The 18,618-nt window shown below is 41.0% G+C and overlaps 2 long non-coding RNA genes across 2 annotated transcripts; both read right to left on the bottom strand.

Moving 5' to 3' along the window:
* Nucleotides 1-1,129: 1,129 nt before the first annotated feature.
* On the bottom strand, nucleotides 1,130-3,073 carry LOC142149916 (uncharacterized). Its single transcript, XR_012690924.1, has 2 exons — nucleotides 2,945-3,073; nucleotides 1,130-1,518 (listed from the first exon to the last, which is right to left on the bottom strand). It is a non-coding gene; the product is annotated as an uncharacterized LOC142149916 (long non-coding RNA).
* Nucleotides 3,074-4,059: 986 nt separating this feature from the next.
* LOC142149915 (uncharacterized) lies at nucleotides 4,060-7,076 on the bottom strand. Its single transcript, XR_012690923.1, has 3 exons — nucleotides 7,019-7,076; nucleotides 6,582-6,638; nucleotides 4,060-4,119 (listed from the first exon to the last, which is right to left on the bottom strand). It is a non-coding gene; the product is annotated as an uncharacterized LOC142149915 (long non-coding RNA).
* Nucleotides 7,077-18,618: the final 11,542 nt, after the last annotated feature.

Genomic DNA, 18,618 nt, shown 5'->3' with positions numbered 1-18,618 from the left:
CCCGCCCCCTGCACGCCCACCTGCCCCTAGCAGCTCCTGGATCATACTTGCTATTAGTTGGCAAGTATGCCCTAATTACATCATCACAGCCCTGTCCACTCAGTGTAAACTTCACAATACCTATCTACCTTGCAGGCAGGTGTCTCTGCTGGTGAATTGCTTGGTCTTCCTGGAGTCTAAGAGATCTTACCCCAATTTGGGAGTCTCCTGGACATGTTGGGGCAGTAGGCCAGTATGCATAAAATAAACAAGTGCTCATAAGCACTAAAGTAGGAGCAGGAGCTAAAGTAATTCTGATCATACATTTATATGGGGGAAAAGGGATCATGTAAGTTATAAGCTTGGAGGGAACAGGGGAGATATTACAAACTGGCAGATTGATGCAGTGACATTTCACAAGCGAAATGCACAGAGACAATTTTCAGTACTTGCTGTTTGCCTTGAAAATGCGATTGGTAATAAGTAGGAATTGTTTGCTGACAATGTTTGAAATAATTGTTTCTCTTAATAGAAACAATTAATAGAGTTAGTAGTCCAAGTGGAAATTTAGAAGTGACAGTATGGTAAATGTAAGTAAATGGAATTTGGTAGTTTTACAATCAGAGCAGTAGAAGTGGCGGTATGGCGTACCACCGTATAGCAGCTCACTTCCACCACTGAATAGAGTAATAAAGTGATAATATTTATATACTGTGACTTTCCTTTAAGACAGGTTACCATTTTGCACACACAAGCTATTGCCCGGCAGATTCTGTCTATGCAGCTTTAACAAATATAACAAAAATAGGTAGAGATTGTATTCAGCATGACTTTTAAAAGAAAACTTGAACAAAGGTAGACAGATCCCTGCTCTCTATTATAAACTTATTATCAGTAAACCCTGGATGGACAATTTACCATAAAGTCAGCAATCTCTAGGTCAAACTCCATTTACCATGCAGTGACTATAACAAAAGGAAGAACACAGGACAACCTAATGTGTGCATATCCTTTCAATGGTAAAGTATCTCTGCAAGACTTTCCCATTGATCCTTGGATGTGGTCTCATGCGTTGAGGACTAATGCTGATAGCCTATGATTTATAAGTATGATGTGGAGATTTCAGAGACACAAGAATAGTCATCTTAAATCAATTTTTAGATTGTTTAATAGAAAAACATTGGAATCATTATATTCAGAAAATTACCTTTCATTCTCAGAAAATTATTTCCATAACAACAAAATTCTCTCCCTTTACATAATTTACATTGATATTTCACAATGGGGCTGTGTTACATAGGATGCCGCCTGCATTGATCCACTAGTTTCCAGTGTGTAATCTCTGGTTGAGTCTTGAGCCTCCTGTGTTTTCTTTCCTGGTGTCTCTCCAATGTCTGGCGAAGTTGTTGTAGTGTCCTTATGAGCTCCCGGTTGTGAAGCAGAAGCTCTGATTGGATCCTCTGAGCTTCCATTTGCTGTTGCTCAGCTTGTTCCACCTCCAGCTTTGTGCTTGTCAGTTCTTTTTCCAGTTCCTGAACCCTGCAATGTAAGACCAGCAACTCATGAATGATCTTTATTATAAGGACAATGCAGGTCTGAAAGCACTTGGTGATTGATTTCTTTATACATTTGTGCTTATTTCCTGAACACCGGACTTGCCAACATTCCCAACTGGAAAATTGGAATATCTTAACCAACAACCCAGAACCACCAAAATCAAATCATGATCCGCCCAAAAGCTGCCCCAGTCCTCCCAAACAATGCTTACTTCAGGTGTATCTACGCACCCCTTTGGACATGGCCACCGGAAAGTGTATATATCGAAAAAAAAAGGACTGTTGACAAGATGACAACACACTGTTCAAAGACACTTAAAAAAGGGATGAATGCTGTATTTTCTTCCCACAGGACATACATTTTAACTATATTAAATATCATCAATTGCCTACACACAATAGAAGCTTCAGTTTTGTGGACTGTACACTTTGCTGCCTATCACTTGACATATGCTGTAATTCTGTATACAGCTTATGGTATTCAAAATTGCCTATAGTATGTTCAGAGACAGCTTTCTCTAGACCTCTCAGTCTTCCTGGAGGAAGCCTACCCAAGGAGAGAGCATAGCGAGAGTAAGAGAATGTTCTATTCCATGTAAACATGGTTCCATGAAGGCCTTTCTGTTGCTCAAGACACTATGTAGTAAGCAAAAAAATATCATCATTTGACCTTCAATGGCATTTTCCACTTGCTGGTCATTGCTGCACTAGAAGTTCTGATAAATTGCAATCAACATTTGAAATGGACTAGTCAGTGGCTGCCATTGTCCCTAAATTTCCCGTCAAGTGTATGGATTTACAGAGACTAAAAAATATTATTAAAAAAAACTATTTAGGGCCTTATTTAGAATTATGAGTAAATCCAGCTGAAGGATGTAAATCTGCACCTGGATAAACCATGTTGCAATGCAAAGGGAGCAAAGGTCTTTTTTTATTGCATGTATGGAAAATATTGCCCCTAGCACACAAATACTGGGCAGCTTTATTTTAACACTGCAATATTGAGAACAAGGATGCGCCCCTTCAAACTCTAAATATGCACACATATTTTAAATTGACCCCCTCTCCTGCTGTGCAACATAGTTTTGCCAAGATGCAAAATTGCACGTTTAGCTGGATTTACTCCTACATCTAACGACGCAAAACTTTTCCACTGGTTCACATTATGGTATGTAAGGCTTTCTTACAATATTGTTTAGTTTTACTATTAGGACCATTTATTGGTTAAATATTATTATTGTGCTGGTATGCCTGCTATTCTGGTGAGCCCCAGGAAAATGTCCCCATTGCTTTTTAATTAAAACAGCCCTGATTTTATCCTTCAATCTTGTCTGTCCTCCAAACTACTTCAATATGATAGTGCAGGATCCCGTCATCTATAGTGCGCACCCTAATTCTCTGTCCGTTACCGTGTCAAATAAAGGCGTGTCATATTCTCCATCACTGCATTGAGAGTCAAAGCTTCCTGACGATAACCTTTTCGTAATTCCTCTTCAAGAATTTCTGCCTTACTCTGATTAGCCCCTGGATTCCTGGTCTTTTCTTTGGAAACAAACAGGTCAAGTGAAGAAAGGGAACAGAACATGAAAATAAAATATTCTACCAGCAAGTCAGAGTATTAATAAAAAATATGGATAGTACAGAACCACTCTTATCAATATCTTGATACAGTATGTTGCAGAGAATAAGGAATTGTTCTATCTTGCCTTCACTTGAATGTAAGAATATCTCTGTTTACTCACTTAACAATGCCATACTTGTGGAAAAAACTACCCACCACTGGCTCAGATCAATATATATATTTCATACTTGCCAACTCTCCCGGAATGTCCGGGAGACTCCCGCATTTCGCGGGAGTCTCACGGACTCCCAGGAGAGTGTGGTAATCTCCCGGATCTGCCCACTTCAGAATTAGGTCCAAAACGCAGCGGTGGGGCCGGGACGGGGCCAAAATGACGCAAATTTTTGAAGCCCCGCCCCCTGCACATCCACCTTCCCCGGCAGGCTCCCGGATCATACTTGCCATAAGTTGGCAAGTATGCTATATTTTCCTTTTACTAGAAATTTATAGACAGATCTTTATATACCTCTCATACCTATGTACATATCAGAAACACCACACAACATTAAAACTCACAAACGTACACAGGGTCTTATTGAATTTAGTAATCAGACAGATAATGTTGAAGCCAAATATTTTATCCATACAAATCTGTACATTAGGCCCAATAGATGAAGAGTTCTAAGATACTTTATATGACCGTAGGCAAGCCAAGGAGGGGTTTCCTACCCCCTGGAAACCCCCTCCCAGCTTGGGGCACTGTATGCTTGAGGTGGCTGGACCCTGCTCCCAGGACCATCCACTTTGCAGCTTGTGTGCAAATCGTCTTGATCTGCACTGTTTACAGCTCTCTCCCCCGCTGTGTGTCCCCGCCCCGCCCTCTCTCACTGCCACCATGTCTCATGTGTACAGCAGGAGGCCACAAGACACAGCACTAGATGAAGTGAGTGAGTGTATGAATGTGTAATTCCTCTTCAAGAATTTCTGCCTTACTCTGATTAGCCCCTGGATTCCTGGTCTTTTCTTTGGAAACAAACAGGTCAAGTGAAGAAAGGGAACAGAACATGAAAATAAAATATTCTACCAGCAAGTCAGAGTATTAATAAAAAATATGGATAGTACAGAACCACTCTTATCAATATCTTGATACAGTATGTTGCAGAGAATAAGGAATTGTTCTATCTTGCCTTCACTTGAATGTAAGAATATCTCTGTTTACTCACTTAACAATGCCATACTTGTGGAAAAAACTACCCACCACTGGCTCAGATCAATATATATATTTCATACTTGCCAACTCTCCCGGAATGTCCGGGAGACTCCCGCATTTCGCGGGAGTCTCACGGACTCCCAGGAGAGTGTGGTAATCTCCCGGATCTGCCCACTTCAGAATTAGGTCCAAAACGCAGCGGTGGGGCCGGGACGGGGCCAAAATGACGCAAATTTTTGAAGCCCCGCCCCCTGCACATCCACCTTCCCCGGCAGGCTCCCGGATCATACTTGCCATAAGTTGGCAAGTATGCTATATTTTCCTTTTACTAGAAATTTATAGACAGATCTTTATATACCTCTCATACCTATGTACATATCAGAAACACCACACAACATTAAAACTCACAAACGTACACAGGGTCTTATTGAATTTAGTAATCAGACAGATAATGTTGAAGCCAAATATTTTATCCATACAAATCTGTACATTAGGCCCAATAGATGAAGAGTTCTAAGATACTTTATATGACCGTAGGCAAGCCAAGGAGGGGTTTCCTACCCCCTGGAAACCCCCTCCCAGCTTGGGGCACTGTATGCTTGAGGTGGCTGGACCCTGCTCCCAGGACCATCCACTTTGCAGCTTGTGTGCAAATCGTCTTGATCTGCACTGTTTACAGCTCTCTCCCCCGCTGTGTGTCCCCGCCCCGCCCTCTCTCACTGCCACCATGTCTCATGTGTACAGCAGGAGGCCACAAGACACAGCACTAGATGAAGTGAGTGAGTGTATGAATGTGTGTGTGTGTGGGGGGGGGGGGTTCTCATGTGCTTTTAATGTAAGTGGGGTGAGTTAATGTATAAGTACAATAGTTCCTTTGTAAACATAGGCTTGGGGGTCTTTTAATATATGTGTGGGAGAGGGGGGAAATGGATTTTAATGTAAGTGTGGGGGGGGGGGGGATATTTTATGTGATGTGGGTGGGGTGTGAAATATTAATTTCATAGTAGGTTGAGAGTGGGAACTTTTAATTTATTGGTGGGGTGAAGGTTGGGGATATTTATTTTTAATAGTGGGGTTATGGCGGACCTATTAAGGGTGGGATGACAGGACTATTCATTTAATACTGGGGTGGTTTGGGTGTTATTAATTGAATGTGTGGCTGAGTTTGGGGAAAAGGAGAGCTATTTCTTAAAAGTGAATGCTAATTATTTAATTGGGAGGAAATAGGTTTATTTATTAAATGTAAATACTATTAATTTAATGTTGGGGTTGTTTGGGGGGAAATGCATCTTTTTATTAAAGGTGAATGACATTAACTTACTGTCCAGGTTGGTTGCTGGGAGGCCTAATTATTAAACGTGGGTACTTTTGATTTAATATCGGGCTGCTTTGGGGGAGGGAGGCCTACTGTGTCCACTCATTGATGGGACTTCTAGATCATATACCTGTCCTTTTTCCAAACAGGACCCCAACATTCCAGGATCCAGACAAGCAGGAACTGAGCTTAGGACGCGAGCACAGCAACAAGTATTGAAAGCAGCATGGACAGGTAGGAGAGAGCAGGACAGTCTGCCAACTGTTCTGACACACTCAGTCAGGACTTTGTCCTGACTGTAGGGACAGTTGGGAGGTATGTCCCGCTTCACACAGCTCTGCTCGAAAAGGGAGAGCTGCACCCAACAGTAGTGCACGCAGCATTGCTCCTGTTTATGATAGGGACAGGAAGAGTTGGAGAGCAGCCAAGCACTGTCTAAAATTATAGCCACACCCCCATGCATGCGGGTCACGCCCACTGGCGGCGTGGTGTGGAAACCCCTCTCTACAAATCCTGCGTCTGCTCCTGATAATAACCACTCACATTTTTGTAGTTGAGTCAGTTACTGTAAAACTCTATTTTTTTTATTATTACTCTGCCTTTTCCACTTGTTTGCTGGAGTGTTAATTAAAACATATTTTCATTATTGTTGAAATAGTCTGAGGTAAGTTTCTTTTTTATGTTAAAGAATCTTATTTATCACGCTCAAAGAATGTGGGGATAGCCCACTGCTCAGTATGGGAGTCACTGAATTGACCACAAACAGCAGGTCATAGTGGGCACAGAGCATGCCAAATGAGCAGACTTGACCCAATTATGTGGTGCATTATATCTGGCTCACATCAAACATGAACCACCCTCTCCAGCCTGGAACATCCTGCTGTTTTAAGTCTTGTAGAACTTGGTCGGCAGACTTGTTAAATGATGACCTTTTTTAAAAGAAACAACAATTCCATTTACCTGTATTGAAGTCACTGAAGTCGATAAGTGGTCTTCTTTTGTAAGATTTCATCATTGCTGTCAAATAAAAATGAGATGCATCCATTAATAGGTAATAAAAGAATTCTGAAGGTACCAGTACCTTATCGTTAATTTATATGAGTCACTGATGATGAAAAATATAGGAAGCAAAACTGTATTTCATGTCAGCGGTTTCATTGGGGGTCTTGCACCTTTACCTGGGCTACGTTAATGAAATTAGACCATTAAAAATCTAATCACAAACAAGTCAATAGACAGATGGCAATTGCATATCTACAAATGATAAAAACAAATGTTACTAAAGTTACTAAATATATAATAAGCCTGTATCATATATGGGCAAACTAGGAAGAAATTACCATACATTTTTCAGATAACAGCAAAATATATTAAATATATGTATAATTGCTACTTACTGGCAAGTAGATGTGTCTGTAGGACTGAAGTACAGAGCTGGCTGTATGTGTGTGTATACAAAGCTACTAATGGGAGCAGCTCTGGTTGCTAGGTCACTGGGAGTATACAAAGTACAGGAACCATATAGGTGCCAATTTCCAGGGACTCCTTTCTACTGAGCAGATGATTTTAAGCTTTTTGTGGCCACCAGAATAATATTAGATAGTGACAATTACATATAATGCACAAAATTAGAGGTTGTGTAATGTACAGTTAGGGACTACTGAAAAATAGGGACATTTCACAGAACAAAAGTATCCAGGGATAAATCTTCAAAACCTGGGACTGTTTGTGGAAACCTGGGACAATTGAGGCTATAGAACAGGCCTGTCCAACCAGCGGCCCTCCAGATGTTGTAAAACTACAAGTCCCAGCATGCCCTTCTAGCAATCAACAGGTTGTCTATTGGCAAAGCATGCTGGGGCTTGTAGTTTCACAACATCTGGAGGGCCGCAGGTTGGACAGGCCTGCTATAGAACAACAAGGAGGCATTATTTTCATAGACTGGGAACACCATTATTTATTACATGTATTACCGATGCATCAGGAAAATATCTCTTATTGTACCAGAATGGTCTATTGAACTTCATAGTATATGTGTTTTTTTACCTTTATCTTTTACTTTGTATTTTTGTGCTACGTTTCAAAATTTTGCCCGACTTTTTATGTTTTCACGTACAAGCCAGCTACTCTTGAGCTGATCCTGCCACTGGCTCAGATCGAGCTCTGCATGACAACATCAATGTATAATTTGCCAAATCGTTCAAGAGACTGTCGTATGATTGATTGTTAAGATGGGGGCTGGTGCATGTGCAGTGAAGCATTTGACCGGTCAGTTCTGGACAATTCTGATGATGCATGGGCGAATTGTTTGGACATGTATTTAAGTCTATGAAACTTATAAGCTCTATTGTCCTTCACATAGCTGTCAGTATATGTGCTGAGTGCTCTCATGTAGGAACCAATATGATCTATGAACGATGCTGGTGTTTAGTTGGTGTCTGAGAGGCCAGGCTGACCAGGTAGCAATCTGGTCAACCTAAACACAGGCGTACACAGTGCCTTTAGCCTGTGATGTCTATGGGGCAGTTTCAGTTCACTTCAGCCAAGCTGCTGCTTAACATCGCCCCGATGTACGGCTGCGCACATTTATACCTACTACGGTATGAAATCTCCGCTCTTTTTTCTGCACACCTCAATGGGACGTGAGGGAAAATGAGCGTAGATTTCAGTCAAAACATTGGGACAGTGTGTCTCCGTCGACTGTTCCGGAAACACATTGCGCCAAACTGAATCTCCCCCTATATGTAGTGACAATTCTTGAGATAGGGAACAGCAGCAACTTTGGAGCAAGAGTGAATACTGTACAGGGCTAAGCATTCGGTTATGGGCTATATGTGGCATAGTGGAGTCACTGGTATCAGGATCGCGTAGAATACAATGAACTTAGAGCTAAATACCATTTTGGACAATTGGATCTGATATGTTGAAGACGTTTTCCCTGTTTACGGTAGAGCGCATGCTCTCTTCATTTTTTTCATTGTGTCATGTGTCATGGTAAATGGGGACTATTCCTGATGTAATTTGCCAATCACAGTTGACATGTACCTAAAAATACTACAAGACAGCGATATATATACTGCTAAAAAAATAAACACAAAAGATATCTACCGAACATAATTTATAGAAATACAGGTTTACATTTTTAAAGAACCAGCCAAAAAAGTTTATGAGCATTAGCCTTGTATTGAGATAAATATATATATATATATATATATATATATATATATATACATTCAGATGTAGTCTTTATCACATACTATTAGTTGAGAGGTGATCCACATATCTAAATGTGTTTAACATTCCCTGACAATTATACATTCCGGCTCAGGACACTTTAAAAATTAACTATATGATGTGAGTGACATCACTGCTCCCTATATACAAGTTTTATTTTACAGGAGTGACATCACTTATCTCCAAACATAACTGATGACATCACTACACACCAAATCATCGACAGCATATATTTTTATATTTTACTTCAATATTATGGAGCAACCAGAAACCATTCCAAATCTTAGAGCAGGGACTTAAAAGCAGGAATGTATGGGCTGAGCACCTTAATTTCATTCATTAACTAGGCAATCATACACTAATTTCCCAGTCTGTGCAGGTCAACATACTGTGAACTACAGAAAACCTTGGTTCATAAAATCACTTGCAATGGATTGCAAATAGCCCCCAGGCCATCTAAATTTACAGAACTGTTGGCCGAGTATAAAACAAAGCTAGGCGAATGAAAAAAAAAAAGTGACACTTGGGAAGCTTAAATAAAACATAGTTTCATGGAATTATCATATAGACACAATGTTTTATTAATGAATGAATGATTATTACTATGGTTCTCAATGTTAATGTCACAGTGTAACAGGTACATAGGTACACCTTAAATAATGTAGGTAAGTGATGTTATAATATTAATACTTTTGAGTACTCCGACCCTTTGATTTAGGCATTCAGACAAAGCCAGTGTTATAATTTACATGGGGCAAATCTGTGTCCTGTAGGGCTGTCTGAAGGTAATTGCTTTGTCTACATAAAACAATCTTATAAAAGGCTTAACGGTTGATGATCAGCCATGATATAACTCCCGAAAACATAACTCCCGTTAACATAAAGTAAACACACAGACTACAAGGTTTGGCAAATGAGAATCCGTTTTATTAATAGGAAACAGACGTAGGAGAAAGCACAAGAAGCCAGTTAGAACCAATACCAAAATACCACAATGAGGGTCACTCACCCTCTCGATATAAATCAATTGGGGGACATTTTTCACCCAGGAGTGCACCCTTAAAACAACCAAGTATCCATCCAGCACAAGCTTAGAGGACTCGTACCCCCCCCTAGACTGACATAAGACACCACCAAACCTCCCCCTGAGGTTGATGCCTGTAACACTTTTTTTGCTTTTTAGCTTGTTTTATCTACTTGCACATGAAAGTTGGGTGGAGGTGGGTTTGTAGTTCTGGATAACCTAACCCAGGTCTCTCCTGGATTTAAAACAATTACATATATCCTTGAGGCTAAAAAGCAGATACCCAGTTTCAGGGACCAACTCAGTTTCATCAGGGTGTGCTGTGTAAGATGTCTCCAATTTTGTGGCAATAAAATACACAGCGTTTAAGATTAAGAAAAACTTTAAAGAAAATATTCAACCTTTCAAATCACTCTTTGGTAAATAAATACCCTTGTATTAATCTGAGTGTGTATGTGTATGCCTGGTTGACGTACATGAAAAATTAAATTAAGAAAAGATAATATTGTTGCCACTAGGTGGCTGTCTAGGCCTAAAATCATTTTCAGGTTAAGCTGAAAGTGATTGTAAATTTGAGAGAGATACTCTGTAGTACTCGGTTGTAAGAAAAAGGAAGAGGACTGAAAATAATCAAGTAAGTAATGGGTGAATAATACAAAAATCACAGGCAAGGGTGTTCAATACAATCTAACTTCTTAGGAAAAAAAGTAAATGATTATGCCTTTAAATATGATTACATAGAGAAATTCATGAATACAAGAACATTTTAATGGGCATTGAGCTATCTGAGGGTGCTCTTGAGCTGTTATGCACACTTTCCCATACTAGAGAGGCCTGAATGATGACAGTATTACTTAGCATAAATCATTTTAAAGGTTATCATGGAGGGGGAACAGTGATTTTAAATTCTTTCAGGGAAGCTGACATAACTAAAGTTTATATAAGCCATTTTGTGTTATCCTTTTCAAGTATGTGGCAGAACTGCTCATTGTGTAATACTTGTGGATAAGTAAGTGTGACGTGCAAAGTGCCCTGTGCATGGCAGAAATGAATATAGATATGCAGCGAAAATAATGTAATAGATATATAGAAAAAGTAATGTACTGAGTGCACTGTGTGAGCCACAAAGCATGATATGGCACAAGTATATTCATGACATGCATGGTATACCAATAAATATATACTTTATACTTACGGCATAACGTTGAATAATTTGCATGCTATTTTAAAAACTATAGACAGTATGCCAAATGTAAATATTTAAACTGAGCAGTATGGATAAGAAAAAAACAAAAAAAACTATTCACATCCTACTCAGCTGTCAATCAAATTCTTCCACATACAGTACATTACTATGCCATCAGATAGCCTCATATTGCCACAGAAAATGGCACATATGTCAAAGTATAACCTCATATGCCACCAGAATGTTTCACATTCCATCATAACCTCTCATATGCCATCATATAGTCTCCTAATGCCATAATGTCTTACACGCTGTTAGGGCTAACGACCACCAAGATGAGCTTTTAGAACGAGTAGTAATGAGGTCTTCACCTTTAGCAGCCGCCTTTCCCGTAAAGCTTTATGTGCTCACAGGTACTTGGATGTCCCCAGGTCTTAAGCTCAATGTAGTAAAAGCTCACCCATGATGGGTTTAGCGCAGATGGAACCAGAGCGGATGGTCAGTGGTCTTCTGGTGTCAGGGGTCTGTAGCAGGCAAAGGAATTCGGTATACAAGCAGAGGTCAGGGCCACAAGCGAAATAGCGGAATCCAGAATTCAAGCAAAGGTCAGGGCAACAGGCAAACAGGCAAGGTCCAAAGTACAGGTAAGGGTCACAACAGGAGGTCAATCAAAGTCAGGAGACAAAACAGCAGATCAGCAGCAACACAGACTGTGATTGCTATAACCGGCAGGGATGCTAAGCCTTAAATACATAGGTGGACCAATGAGGAGCTAGGAACGCTGCTGGGGAAATCAGCCTCAGGAGGCTGCTAATTAATTTACCTGTCCCTGCACATGCGCCCAGCTGCTCTTACCGCCGGGATGCGGCGATTCTGACAGCTAGCATCCCGCCATTGCCCTGGAGACTGCCAGACCGAAACCGGAAATGACGTCCCGGTCGTCATGGAGATAGCCAGGATACATACAGCCCGGGACAGTAAGTCGCTGCGGTTAAGGGAACCGCCATGATTCATGACACATGCCATCATATGCTACCAAAATTCCCAATAAGCTATCATAGAACTTCATTGGCTGCCCGCACCTGGTACTTCACAGTGCACAGAGAGAGCTACTCAGATCTCTCTCAGGCACCGATGCTCCAAACAATCTTTTCCAAGTGGACTGTGAATTGCTGTCTCTATTCACTAAACTAATAATTTATGATGACAATCAATTTGTTATTCAGCCAGGTGATCATCACTCTAAAGAGTCTGCAACTCTGACTTGACATAATGATAAGATCCAGCTCTGTACAATCTGAAATCAGTAGACTGTGGTGTCACAATTTGTCCAGCCAGCATCCCTGACTCAGATCCCAGCACAGAGTATACCTCTCCAGTCCTTGTAGTGTGGAGAACAGTTCCGGAATGAGTGGAATCCCCTTTAATGGCAGGTGTCTGGTGTAGGGCTTCCACGATTTTGTTAGTGTGGGACAAGGTTGTCTTAACTTTACACCTGGAGTTTTCATTAATAGTGTAAAAAGCAGTCTTTATACACTTCCTTCAATACTCCATTTTTTGCTTTTATGCATATCTGACTTTCTGTTGCGTTGACTAATGTGAGCTTAAACAGCTATTAGAAGTAAAAATAAACTAAAAATACATGCACACTTGTTTCCTAACAAGCGTCCTCTTCATTTGATATCGTTTTATTATGATAATTGCAAGAAGAGGGGACCTCAAACTTTCCAATCCTTGCTGGCTTTTATTCATTTTTATAGATGAAAACCATTTTCTGGCACACATTAAATGGAATTGCGTTTTAAAAAGTGAGAGGTAGATTCTGTACTACATTAGCAGAAACAATTTGTTTGCTAATTATGTGGCTCTTGCTTGCAGCATCCTATCCACACACTTGATAAATACAATAGCCCCTGAGATGTTTTTCTTCAATATCTTCCTAGTGGATGCATTTATTAATTTATTCTTACTTCACTGTCACTGAATTATGTCATCTGTTTTTTTTTAATTCAAAATGTATCAATATCTTGTTAATTACTCCATGTCACAGTTCACACAAAACAACATTACTGTGTGACTGGATCATATAGTCAGGGGCAAGCTGGGCTGGGGGGCATCTGCCCCCCGGGCTGGTCTCATAATGAACTACCTTGCTGGGTCACCTTTATTAAAGATACGTTTTTTTCTTTAAAAAGATAAAAGCTTTTTTTTACGTTTTTGTTTTTGACATTTATGTTACAGAGACTTTTGCAATGGTGTTTTCCTGCGGGGTTGAATTAATATTGTGTTAGGATGAAGTTTGTTTTCAATCATCCTTTCTCTCTCGTACGTGTGACCACATACTTTGTTTTTCACTGGGTTCACCATTTCCAACCCGTCGGGGGCACCACGGATTGGTCTTGGGCTGATAAATGCACGCATCCCAGGGAGTCAGCGCTCGTCACCATGTATTAGCTGTAGAATTACCACAGTTATCAAAGTAACAGGTGGAGCGATCAAAGGAACCATAATTGATTAAATGAGACATTCGCAGTTTCACTGTACTGGCCGTGTGCTCTCGGTGATGGCGATCTTCTCGTCTTCATCTTACAAATCTTCGTCTGTAGGGTCTGGTGACATAGGAAATTTGTTTTCTCAGGTGTCATAGTTGTTCTTTAAACTGGACATATTTATCATCCTGCCTCAGGGCCTCCTCTGTATTATTCTTCTAAAGCACAGTGTATCTCTCGTGTACAAGCTCTCTTAAATCCGGGATCTCATCCGGTGGGTCATGTTTTAATCTAATTATGGTCTCCTCAACTGCATCTATATATTGGTTTAAATTAGAGATGCTCAGGCTCAGTTCCCTGAGAACCAAACACACCCGAACTTAGCATATCCGAGTACCAAGCCGAGCCGGCTCGGTACTTTCGCGCTTTTTCGGAATTGAAAACGAGGCAAAACGTCATAGTTACGTCGTCGGATCTCGGGAGTTTTGAAATCTATAAGTACCGCTCTCCACGGTGATCTAGCTCCATTTCACAGAGGGACACAGAAGGGGTAGCACAGTCTGTAGAGCAGTTTGGCAGCTACATAGATCGAATAGAAAGCGGAGGGGGTAGCAGTGTTCAGCAAAGTCTACAGTGACATTCAGGAGAGCTCCATTGCTAATTGTCATTGCTGAAATACAAATACTAAGGCTAGCAGGCTTGTCTTCTGAATTTGCAGTCAAAGTGTACAGTGTTATATAGGTTACACACAAAGAGGAGAGCTCCATTGCTGCATTGCTGAAATAGAAATTATAGGGCTGGCTGGCTTGGTGTAACTCACTAATAATAGGGCTGTCAGTGTTCTTAAAAGTCTCCAGTGACATTCTACTGTGCCATAGCTCATACAGAAACGGGAGGGGTGACATTGCTGTTGCCACTCTCCAGTCTCAGTCATGATGATACTAATTGCTCTACCTCATGTGCTAAAGCCTATGTTCAAGTGCGTAGTGGTTTTAAGTCAGGGAAACAAAAATGTAAATAAAAAGCTTGTACATTTTTAAAGGAAAAAAAAAACACTCTAATAAGGGTGAAAGTTTACTGTAGAAAAACATAAAATTGCCAAGATGCCGTTCTACCCAAAATATTACCAAGCATACCAGCATCATGTAGTTCTCTTCTCTTAGCTAGATTTCAGCACCCGCAATCTACACTGTCATCATATTCACCCTCATCATTGTGTACATGTTCATCAAACAATACTAATTCATCCCCGCTGGAATCCACCATCACAGAAGTCTGTTTACTTTGATGTAATTGCCTTTAATGGCCTTCGTCATGGAATTTGTAGTTCATTTTATTGCAGAGCTGTTTTACGATTTTTGGGCAATTCTTTTAAACCAGCCCAAATGCCAAAATGTTGTACTGACTCATCTGTATCCCCACTGGGTGTCTTGGGAAAGCTTAGTTTTTTCCTAGAAGCAGTTGCCAGAGAAACTGAAGGAGCAGACGTTGTTGTGTGAGGTACCACTTGAGCTGTCAGCCTGCTGACCAGGAGCTCATTGCATCTCTTGTGATCTGGGACAGTGGGAAATAAAGACATAGCTCTTAAACCTAGGATCAAGCACAGTTGGTGTAGTGATCCAATTTCAAGATGTTGATAACTCTTGGATCCTGGTGAAGCGAATTAAGTACTTAATCTACAATTACAATGTAGTTATCGGATTTGCTTCGTTACATTTCCTCCTTCAATTTCTCTAGCTGCTTTTCAAAAAGTCTAATTAGCGCAATCACTTGACTCAAGCTCACAGTGTCTGCACTCTCTTCACAGGAGACTACTTCACTGGACTAAAGTACATTTCCCCTCAAATTCTATTATTCTTGCAGCTGATGCATTCTCCTACATGCTGTTGCACAATCCTGAAAATGACCCTAAATATTTCGGGACACAGACAGCATCTCCTGCATGTCCTTGTCATTTTTTAAATTCTGTACCACCAAGTTGATTGTGTGAGCAAACAGGGAATGTGATGGAATCCCCACCGTTGTAATGCTCTAACAATATTGGTGGCATTATCAGAAATCACATATCCTCAGGAGTGTCCAAGCAGGATAAGCCATGTTGCAATGACATCTCTTAGTTTTTCAAACAGGTTGTCAGTGGTATTACCTCTGACCTGCGCCTTGTCTCGTCTCTGATAACCACCTCTCACTCCCACCTTCAAGACTTGTCCCGTGCTGCTCCTCACTTATGGGATTCCCTACCACGCTCAATCAGACTTTCCCACAGCCTTCAAATCTTTAGATGCTCTTTGAAAACCCATCTCTTTTTTAGATATGGGTTGCACCCTCACAGCTATCCCAATCTCCACTCTGAGCCACACTCGCTCCTCTTGTTTCAGCTGTGCCCTCTTCCCTTTTGAATGTAAGTTCTTTAATGAGCAGGGTCCTCTATACTTTTTGTTTTCATGTCTCCATTCATTTTGTCTCCCTTGTCTGTTCTTGTTTTTCTCTCTTGTTTTATGAATGTCCTTGTCTTCAATACTGTACGGCGCTGTGGAGCACTGTGGTGCCTTACAAATCTACGATAATAATAATAATAATAATAATATTATTCTTAGTGAAGCAGATGATACACAGAGTGGCCTGCCTCAGAAAAATGTGACAGACTTAGGTACATGCTGCTGCTGTTCCTGCTGGTGAAGGCGAATCACCAACCCAGTGGGCTGTCACAGTCATATAATCTTTAGTTTGCCCAGTTCCGCTTGTCCACATATCTGTGGTTAAGTGTACAGTGGGTAGAATGGCATTTTGTAGCCCAATAATTAATTTTTTACGAACCTTCTGGTAGAGGTGAGGAATAGCTTTTCTAGTAAAATGGTGTCATCATGGAATTTGGTAATAGGGAACCAAGACCTCAAGTAGCTGTCTAACACCAGCTGCATTAATAGTGGATATTGGACGCAGATCTAATACTAGCATAGTCGCCCCAGTGGCGGATCCAGGGGGGGGGGGGCGATCGGGGCCCCCCCCTAGCAGGGGCTTGCTGCCGGCGGCTGCACACTGTGCAGGTCCATTCAGCAGTGACAGTGTGCTGCCCGGCTGCTCTGATTGTGTTTTAAACACAATCAGAGCAGCGGGGCAACACACTGTCACTGCCGAGCGGACCTGCACATACTGTGCAGCCGCCGGCAGCCTTAGAAATTAGAAAGGGGACGGGGCCTAAATCGCCCCCCCTAAAATCGCCCGGGGTATAGCAAAAGTCTGGATCCGCCCCTGAGTCGCCATGGCATCTGTGATCCACTTTGCGACTGAGTGACAGCTTTCAATCTTGCTAAGGATTGTTTAACAGTCAATTGTTGTAAACTACTAGTAGTCTTCTTCTTGGTCTGCTTCTGGATTGAAGATCCACCCAGAGCAACAGCAGTGGGCCTAACGTTCAAGGATTCTTCTGAGGAGTCCTGGATAGGGGAGGAGTCATCTCGCCTTAGCAACTTGGATGTAGAACTAACTCCGATCACTTATGAGGATATTGATGATGAAGGTGTTGGGGGTGTAGATTACAGGTGCAGGGATCTAGCTGAAAGAAGGGAAGTAGCTGATGCTGGATTGCTTGTTGTTATTTTGTTAGCATAAGTTTCTAATTTTCCTAAGAGCTTTCCATTAACTCGCTTCAAATGGGGTAACATGGATGAGGATCCTAGATCCTCTTCTGACTGTGGCTTTACAAACGCTACAAATAGCTAGACAACTGTTGTCAGGATTTGGGTAAAAATAATTCCACACATAAGAGGTATATTTTTTGGTCTTATGCCTAGGCATGACAATGGCCTTCTTCTTATCACTGGCAAAAACTGCTGCAGTCTTTGTCCGAAAGTGGATGAAAATAATATTGTGCCCTGTGAGGTGGTCAAAATTGACTGGAAATTAGTGTTACTGAGGTTAATAATAATGTAGGAACAAAGAAAGAGCAAAATGATGTTAATTTAGCATATTTTAGCCATTTTTCTAAAAAATACAGATCCAAAACCAAAACACACAAGGGCGATTTTGCCAGAACCAAAACCAAAACACTAACTTAATCCAGATCCAAAACCAAAACCAAAACTCAGTGAACATCTCTAATTTCAAGTGTGGTTTACTTAAATTTTCTTCTAATGTAGTGCCAAATAAACAGATTTTAGGGCATAACAAAAGGGTCACAGGTAGTGTGGAGGCGATACAGTCCCATATTTGGCCCCAGAAGGACTGGACAACTGGACATGACTATAAAAGATTCCAAAAAGTGCTCTCAGTAATACCGCACCTGGGGAACTCCAAAGAGGTGCGCAGTCCCATAGCTTGCATCTTTGTTGGTGTTAAGTATACTCTGTAAAACAATGTAAAAATGGATCTGCTTAATCAGCATGGTTAAGGAATTTTTAAATAGCATATCTATTTAACAAAAATCTAACGCTGGAGATGTCATAGATATCACCTGCATTAGGTTAAGTATTGCATTAAACCTCAGTCCCCATAATTTTCAATGGGAACTATGGTCTGGGCCAATTTACCAAGCTCTGAAAAGCCTAGATTCTTGGATCTTGACCCCAATGGTTCACACCGACCTGCCCTATGGGGAGAGCATCCCAGGCGTGAGATATACTGCCATTCATAAATAGGCCCCTAATTCTCTCCTTTGGTTAATTAGATGTGCGTTGAGGCATTATGTGCCTTTACAGATGGAACAAACTTTGTGTCACACAGTTTTCCCAGGTTTTCTTAAAAATATCTGAAATCCATATGTATGTGTAACCCATGATATCTGGCTATACAGCCCAGAGGCACCACCAGGCGGATACAGAGGTACAAGTACAGGTTGCCACTGTACATGTATGCAGACCTATATCTTTGGGCGTCTTGCAAGAATAACATCTCGGCATGTCTCATCCATCATTTGAGTTACATGTAATAAGCTTTGTTTAATATAGTAACACATTTCATACATATTGTAATGTGTGCCACCAGCATCCCAATAAGTCTACAGAACCATGTAAGGTCTTCACCTATAGCAGTGGCACACGCAGGGGGGGTTTCTGGGTCTCCAGA

Source organism: Mixophyes fleayi, chromosome 4 (assembly GCF_038048845.1).
Source record: "Mixophyes fleayi isolate aMixFle1 chromosome 4, aMixFle1.hap1, whole genome shotgun sequence".
NCBI classification, from domain to species: domain Eukaryota; kingdom Metazoa; phylum Chordata; class Amphibia; order Anura; family Limnodynastidae; genus Mixophyes; species Mixophyes fleayi.
Note: the sequence above shows the minus strand (reverse complement) of the source record. Positions and strands in the feature narration are given on the sequence as shown.